The 8,579-nt window shown below is 55.6% G+C and overlaps 1 long non-coding RNA gene across 1 annotated transcript; it reads right to left on the bottom strand.

The window, feature by feature from the left end:
- Nucleotides 1–1,311: 1,311 nt before the first annotated feature.
- Nucleotides 1,312–6,643, bottom strand: LOC105856984 (uncharacterized). The gene is made up of 2 exons (XR_012913047.1): nucleotides 5,412–6,643; nucleotides 1,312–2,778 (listed from the first exon to the last, which is right to left on the bottom strand). It is a non-coding gene; the product is annotated as an uncharacterized LOC105856984 (long non-coding RNA).
- Nucleotides 6,644–8,579: the final 1,936 nt, after the last annotated feature.

Below are 8,579 nucleotides of genomic sequence, written 5' to 3'. Positions count from 1 at the left end.
CTGATGCTTTCATGTGAGGCTGAATCCCGGGGCAGCAGGAGCGAGGGAGAAGAAGGAGGCAGGGAAGGGAAGCCAGGTGACATGATGTGTGACCGCTCCGCCACGCTTCACGGCAGGTCAGGCCTCGGCCCCAGGCGGGGAGGAAGGAGGAACCTATTCTCCCACTTCCTATTGCTCAAAGTTCATCCCATAGGACAACTGTCCCCACCCCGACTCCTGGGCCGCCTTCTCCAACCCCCGTGGCAGCCACCTGGGAGCCAGGTCCCACGCCCTGGGATGTGGCCCGGGGTGGGTCAGACCCTGGAATGGCAGCCGGTCGGCTTCAGTTGTGGAGCTCTGGGGACCCCGTGGAGTCCTCCAGCCACAGCTGTGGCGAAGGCAGAGCAGGCAGCCAAGAGTCTGGCGGGCGGGAGGAGCTGGGGAGGCACAGACCCACACTCCAGCCGTGACTTAACACCTCCGTGCCTCGGTTTCCCTGGCTGAAGCATGTGTGAATGGGAGGTTGGACTAAAGCGGGGTTGCCGACTTGACACCCTCCAGACTTCCGGAGGAGTGCACGATTTGTTGGTGCTGAGCCAAACAAAAAACCAGGTCTCTGTTTCTAGCTGGAATGATTTCAACTCCAGGCTGGCCGGCAGTGACGTAACAGTCCGCTCGGACGGGTGCCTCCGGAGAGGCCGGGAAGAATACAAGTGGGGAAGCGGATTCTGGCTCCACGTGTGCAGTCTCCTTGGTAGATGTCATCTTTCAAACCCCGCAGTCCAAGGGGGACAGGTGAGCAACAAGGCTGTGGCTCACCTCGACTGTCCCTCCCTGCGACGACGTTCTTGGGCACCAGGATTCCTCGAGCTCCTTCCCCAGGCAGTCCCGTCCCGGCCTCCTTTATTAAGGGACTCGCAAACGCCGCGCTCCATTACTCCGGCTGCATCCCTGCCCCAGCTGTGCTCCAACCTGTGCCAGCGCCACGATCACCAGCCGTGTGACTTTGGACAAGTCATCCCACCTCTCTAAACCTCAGTTTCCTCAACTGTAAAGCGAGACTGATGTCTAGGTATAAAAAAAATTGAAACATACACCCACACAAAGAAGGTGAAAGAAAGAGAGGTGAGTGTTCAAAAAAAAAAAAACCAGCTTCATTCATAATAGCCAACACCTGGGAACCGCTCAAATATCATCTGCTCAGTGGATAAACGGTGGCACATCCACACCAGGGAATGCTACCCAGCGATACGGAGGAATGAGCTGTCGATGCAACAACGTGGATGCATCTCAAAAAAACATGCCGAGTAAAAGAAACCAGACACAAAAGAATACACGCTCCGTGAAAATCTTTATATGAAATTGTAGAAAAGGCAAAATGAGACTCCAGAACAGAGGCAGAGCAGTGGTTGTCTGAGGTCTGAGGGACTGACCATATCCCCCAGGAGATAAGACATGTTCTAGATCTTAATTGTGGTGGTGGTTACAAGGGTGTACACATTTGACAAAACTTGTGAGTCATACACTTAAAACGGGTGGGTTTCATTACATGTAAAGTATACTTCAATGAAGCTGATTTTAAAAAAAATAAGACCATGGGGGAAATTGGCATTTATTGAAACCTTAAAATCTGTACCCCCATAATATGCCAAAATAAATTAAAAAAAGAAATAAATTTAAAAAAATGTGAAAAAAAAAAAGACCAAGGAAAAACATTACCTCTATTAGGACCCTTTCTGTGACAGAAACCCATTTCAGGCCGGTTTTAGAAAAAGAGCAATGCACTGGCTCATGTAATCAGTTTAGTCCACGGGCAGAGTTCACCTCAGGCATGGCTGGATCCAGGGGCTCAAGGACATCTGGACAGCATACTTTCCAACTCTTAGTTCTCTTTCTTCTTTGTTGCCTTTGTTCTCGAGCGGAGGACAGGATAGCCAGCAGCAGTTCCAAGCTCCCATCCTGTCAACCTAGCAACTCCCACATGAAGAGGATGCCTCTTTCCCCATAGCTGCTGCAGAAGGCCCACAGCAGGGTCTCAAGAACCCATGCCCAGGCCTGGATCGCATGCCTGTGTCTAAAGCCAGTGGTGGGGCTGGTCCTACCTGAACCACAGGGATACAGAGTAGGGGAGAGGTGGTCCCTTGAAAGGCCATGGAAAGCCAGCAGATGGCCACCTCGTACCCAGGGGGCAGTGGGAGTGCCCACTCCTACTCCCAGACAACTCCGCGATGGCCAGGGTGTCAGGGACAGATCCCAAACTCACGCAAGCCCAAGGCTGCTTTTCTGTGATGTCACAGACTCTGCTAGACACCAGAGTCAAAACAGAAAGCGAGCACTAATTGCTTCCCCACCAGTCAAGCCGCCCAGAAAGCCCTTCCTGCCTGTGCTGAGGGAGGGAGCACTCCGAGGAGGCTGGCAGGGAGGGAGGAGCTCTGCGGCGGCCACTCTGGCCCAGGCCCAGCGGGAACGCCTTGGTGCTGGCAGCATCTGGACCTGCAGGACAAACCCCCAGCGGGGCAGAAGGCCGCATGGGCGCTGGGCCTCAGGGTGCAGACCAGGGAGGAATCCAGAACCAAGAGCTGGACTTTCTAACCCAGAATCACCGTCCCAGCGCGGTTCGGCTGGGGCAGGAGGGCCAGAGAGGAGGCTGTCGGGAAAGGTGGTCCATGGAGGATCAAGGAAGGCGGGCTCCATCCGCACGTTCAGACCGAGTGTCACTTCCTGAGCAGCGCAGCGCGCCCGCCCTTCACCGAGCCCTCTCCGGGCCGGGCACCACAGAGCTCTCTGCCGAGTGCACTCCTACAAAAGAAGGGAAGGCAGCAGCGACTTCATGTCTATATTCAGAGGAAGCCCAGAAAGTACAGGGAACTATTATGTCCATCAAACAAATTAGGCAACAGGCGCAGAAAGGAGGGGGCTTTACCCAAGGTCCTCAGGCTCAGATTCCTGGGCCAAGCTCGTCCCACCCCAACTCCTAGAGCTCAGAGCTCTCGCCTCAGCCTGGTCTAGCAGCCGTGGCTCGACACTGGCTACCCGGGTCAGAAATAACAGGGCTATGTACCAAGCCAGCTCCCCAGGGCAAAATGAGTGGGGCTGATGCCCGTGGCCCCGGCCCCCACTGAGGTGCTGGCTGACTCTGCCTGCTCGGCCATCCTGCTTTCTGGGAAGCAGGTTTACTGGCTGTCGTTGCCAAGAGTGTGCACTCTGCTGCAGAGGGCTGGGTGGGGAGACGGGCAAGAGCCAGGCTGAGGAGCAAGAGGGCGGATGCCAAGCAAGGGAAGGAGTGGCCAGGCGCAGGGGGCCCTCCCTTCCAAAGGAAGCCTGAGGGCTGGCCCAGAGCCACGGGGCTCCGGGAAAGCGGTGCTCTCAGCTCCCGGCTCCCATCTCCAGCCGCCATGTCCGAGGCAGGCTGGCCCTCCGGCTCTGCAGACCCGCCAGGGCACAGCTGACCACTTCCTGGAGCCAACAATGAGCCCATCGTTAGCTCCCTGCACTGGCAGCCTGCCCGGCCGGCCCACAGGCATGGCCGCTGGAGCCGGGCTCTGCAGCGAGGGGGGAGGGGCAGTGAGAGTGGGCCAGAGACCTGGACACCCCCAGCAGGGCTCCTGACCCTGAGCGCCCAGACAAGCAAGCCCCACGCAGGGCTGTGCTCCCTCCTAGACGTCCAGGTGAGGAGCAGAGAGCCAGCTGGGTGGTCTCCACCTAGACCCGCGAGTGTTCAGAGCCCGCTCCTCAGCTGTGACATGGGGCTAACCCCTGCCATGCCCAGAGCTGGGACTGGTGGTGGCAAGGGCAGGCCGAGGGCGGCTGTGGATCCAGGCTGGCCAGGTGCACACGGCATCAGGAACCAAGGGAAGACCAGCCCTGCTATGGGCAGACGCCTCCGAGAGAGGGCAGCCCCCAGCCCTCGGCACGCCGTGATGACCAAGCCTCAGTTATTATGAAGCACTATAACATGCTTATGCTCCATACGCTCGTTATAAATACTAATGAAACAGCGCTAATCGTGGGGGTCAGGAGATGCAGATTTAAGTCTGAACTCTGCCATATCCTGAGTCCTCAGATAAAGTCCCCGATCTCCTTAGCCTAAGTTTTCTGTCTGCAGAACGATGACTGAAAGACGACTGAGTGGCAGAGGAAATAATGGAAGTGAACATCTGCCAACTGCAAATGGCCACACCCCTCTACCGGGCTCTGCAGGCAGAGCGGGAGGAAATCTCCTTCACTTCTACCTGTGGGCCCAGCAGTTCTCCCCGGCCGCTCACCACCGCCACCCTCGGAACACAAGGAGCACGAGACAACAAACAAAAACAAAGATACCAACCCCTGGGCTCCCCCCAACAACCCCTAGCAGCTCCTATCCAGTTGGCCTTGGGTGGGGCCCAGGCATTGGCTTTTTCTTTTCTTTCCTTGAGACAGGGTCTTGCTCTGTTTGTTGCCCAGGCGGGAGTGCAGTGGCATCAGCATAGTTCACTGCAGCCTCCTGAGTAGCTGGGACTACAGGCATATGCCAGCATGCCTGGCTAATTTTCCTTTCCTTTTCTTTTCTTTTTTTTTTTTTTTAGAGACAGTCTCACTATGTTGGCCAGGCTAGTCTTGAACTCCTGGCCTCAAGCAAGCCTCCTGCCTCAGCCTCCCAAAGTGCAGGAATTATAGGTGTGACCCACTGCACCCTGCCAGCACTGGCATGTTTTCAACACTCAAATGGTTCTCATATGCAGCTGGGTGAGGAAGCAATGCAGCAGCCCACTCAGAAGTCAGACTGGCGAGAGCCCACACGTCCAGCCTCCTCACTGACAAGTTCATCAATCCCGGTTTGGAGAGAGACCCAGTGCTGCTCCAACGCCCTCCCACAAGATCTCGGAGCTTCCCGGCTGGAGGCCAGCGACAGCCCACGGTACATCCCACTTGTTAAAAAGAAATAAAGGCTTTCTGGCTCCCAAGGGCACAGGGCCATGGCTCAAAGGGGTTATGAGCCTGCCCCTTTTAAGAGTCCCATTCTTGCTAAGTGGGGGGGGGGGTGTACAGGCACAGGGGAAAAAGCTGAAAGGATATATTTCATCTGCAGACATTATCGCTAGGTACAGGCATTTATAAGCCTCTGCATAGAAGGCAATTCTTTTATAATTGGGGAAAAACAAATCAGTTTCATTTCTGATGTAGTTTAAAGCCTTTTCAAAATAAGTTGATATCTGTGTTATGGTCTTTTGCAAATGTTTTGGGGTAATGAATGAGGAACACATGGAGGAACAAGGTTTAGAGAGACAGAGGGCAGGAAGAAGGGGCCTCAGGGGAGGGGATGGCTGATTTGATATTAGCAAATGGTGGTGAAGCCCAGCAGGGAAGCTGTTCATTGGAAGCTGTGCGAATCTCATTTCAAGAGAGCCCTATCCATCTTTCCCAAGAAAAGCTAAACATCCTTTAAACTTTACCTTGGAGCTGTTCCTTCCCCTGTGCAGCAAAAGGCTGGGCCCCTCGGAGACGGCCTCTGGAAGCGCAGGTGGGCCGGAGCCCGGCGGAGATCGCGGACGGAGGGTCCCACAAACGCCAACCACACGTGACGAGAGCTATTGAGCTGGCACCTGGGGGCCCTAGAAATATCTCAAGGATGGATTTCCATCAGGCTGACGAGACACGGGGTGGACCCGCTGGAGCAGGCAGGGTCCTGCTTGTGCTTTGCTCAACTCCCCATCTGTCCGCCCCGGCCCCATCTCAGCCGGAGAGCAAGTTTCTGCTGCTTCCGGATTCGGTGACATCCTTGTAGACCAGTGGTGGTGGTGGGTAGGAGAGGCATGTCACAGCTTGGTTTCCATTTAAAAACATATTTCTGCTCCTTGACAATCTTCTCCGGAACCGCACATCCACCCCCAAGATAAGGCCTTGGCTCAGTCAAAATACAGCCACGCGTCGCTTAACTAAGATGGGGGTGCGTCCTGAGAAATGCAGTCAGGTGGTTTCGTGGCTGCGCAAACATCACCGAGTGCACTCGCCCAGACCCGGACCGCAGAGCCTACCGCACACCCAGGCCGGGCGGTGCGGGCTGCTGCTCCCAGCCTACACTCCTGTCCGGCATGTTACTGAACGCTGTAGGCAACTGCGACACGCGGTGAGTATGTACGTATCTAAACATATCTAAACACAGAAAAGACACAGCAAAGATATGGCAGCATAATCTTACGGGGCCACCACTGTTCACGGGACCCACGACTGACCCAAACGTCATGCAGCGCGTGACTGTATCTGTGGCATGGGCTGGACCAGGTGGGGTGGGGGCGTCTGCTGAGAATGAGGGAGACCCATGAAGGGAAACAGGGATGGAGAACATTCCGCCAAGGAAAAGCAAGCTCCAGGGTCACAGTGGAGGGGAAAAGACCCCAAATTCACTGCAACTATTTTCAAAATGGCCAGGTCGGTGGGTCTCAGAGAGCAGATTCTAAGGCTCCCTCTATTTAAAAGAAAAAAAAACAATGCAAGTTCCTGCCCAGGTGCCTTCTGCCCTCCTGCCCCAACTTCTCAGGAAAGGGGGGCATCCGTCCAACACTCTTGCCTTCAGCATAACTGACCCCAAAGACGACCTTCCTCGGGCCCTGCGCCACACACGCGGCTGGGCTCTGCCACACCTTCCCTGCACGCACGCCAGGGAGACCCTGTATCCTCCGGGGCTCCGTCCTGCGCAGGAATGTCTCGCGCCCAGCCCTCCCCACCCTCACCCACCCCAGCCCTCCACCAACAGACGCTAATGTATGCAAACAACATTGTTTTAATCATCAGCAAGTCCCCATCACTCTTATTTTGGGGAGGTACATTCCAATCTGACCCCACAAAGTCCCTCGCATCCCAGAGGGGCCGAGCGGGCGAGGGGAGGTTGGTGGCCACTGCGGCTGCCCGATGCACACTGCAAGAACAATAAGGATTTTTAGGGGCATTATGACTGAGTCAGAAAACACAGCTGCCCCTGAAAGTCCCTCATTTTTCTTGCTGTCCTTGAACACTCTCCAGGCGAGTAAGCAGTCATCCGGCTGGCCCAGGTGAGCGGAGGTGAAGCTGGTGTGCCCTCACCTGAGGCTGGCCCCCCAGTGCATCTCCCCACAGCCAGCGGGAAGCTCTGTGGTGGGCGGGATGGCTGCGGGGTCTCCAGAGAGGCAGTTCTCGCCAGCGCTCAGCTTGGCCAGTGGCCGGCCTCATCCACCTCCTGAGGCACACCCGGGAACGGCCAGCCTTTGCTCCACGCAGAGCCTTCTGCCGGCAGGGAGCCGTGGACCAGCATCCTGACGGAATGCCAGTGTTGGGGGCAGCCCCAAGAACTGGGGAACAGCGGCCAGAGCTGGGAGAAGAGTCTTCACAGGAGGGGCGTGGACCATCTTAGAGTGACAGCCCCAGGCCTAATGTGACACATGAACAGAAGAGAGCTACCCTCCAGCCTTCTTATGACCAGGGCCTCTGCTGAAGCCAGGCCTGGCTCAGGTAAGGAGAAGAAACACCACCAGGAGGTGCCTGGAAGACCAACCCAGGCCAGAAAACCTGGGGGAGAAGCAGCTGCCTCAACTCTCCTGAACTCCCTTTTAAAGAACATACAGGTGAGGCCAGGTGCAGTGGCTCACGCCTGTAATCCTACCACTCTGGGAGGCCGAGGTGGGTGGATTACTCCAGGTCAGGAGTTCGAAACCAGCCTGAGCAAGAGCGAGACCCTGTCTCTACTATAAAATAGAAAGAAATTAATTGTCCAACTAACATATATAGAAAAAATTAGCTGGACATGGTGGCACATGTTGTAGTCCCAGCTACTTGGGAGCCTGAGGCAGTAGGATTGCTTGAGCCCAGGAGTGTGAGGTTGCTGTGAGCTAGGCTGACGCCACGGCACTCACTCTAGCCTGGTCAACAAAGTGAGACTCTGTCTCAAAAAAAAAAAAAGAACATACAGGTGGAAGGATCGCTTGAGCCCAGGAGTTAGAGATGAGCCTGGGCATCATAGCCAGACCCCACCTCTACAAAAAATTTTAAAAAATTAACAGGGCATGGTGGCAATGGCTGTAGTCCCAGCTACTTAGGAGGCTGAGGTGGGAGGATTGTTTGAGCCCAGGAGTTTGAGGCTGCTATGATTGGGCCACTGCACTCCAGCCTGAGTCACTAAAAAAAAACAAAAAACCAAAAAAACACAGACACAAGATTCCAACAAGAGTGGGCATCTGAACTCTCAGTTACCTCCCACCGCCCTCTTTCCCATTCCAAATGAAAAACAAAAGAGGAAATGAGTGAATTTCAGCTCTGTCACAGAAACCAGAGGAAGGATAGACCTGTTCCTGGAAGGCTTAAGGTCACAGATCCTCTGTCCCCAGTGCGAGGCAAGAAGCTGCAGCCTGGAGAAACCGTAGTCCTGGGGGCTGCTGCCGCACTCGGACCCCAGGCCGGCCCTCCCGGTCTCTGCCGGATCTGGCCCCACAGTCAGCGGAAAGGCAACGGCTTCACGTGGGCCTGAGTAGGAAGGCAGGTCGGCCTCACACCCTTCTACAGACACAGCCTTCGAGCCCAGGAGTTCAAGACTGCGATGAGTTACGATCGTGCCACTGCACCCTAGCCTGGGCGACAGAGTGAGACCCTGC

Source organism: Microcebus murinus, chromosome 18 (assembly GCF_040939455.1).
Source record: "Microcebus murinus isolate Inina chromosome 18, M.murinus_Inina_mat1.0, whole genome shotgun sequence".
Taxonomy (NCBI): domain Eukaryota; kingdom Metazoa; phylum Chordata; class Mammalia; order Primates; family Cheirogaleidae; genus Microcebus; species Microcebus murinus.
This window is presented reverse-complemented; position numbering and strand designations above follow the sequence as displayed.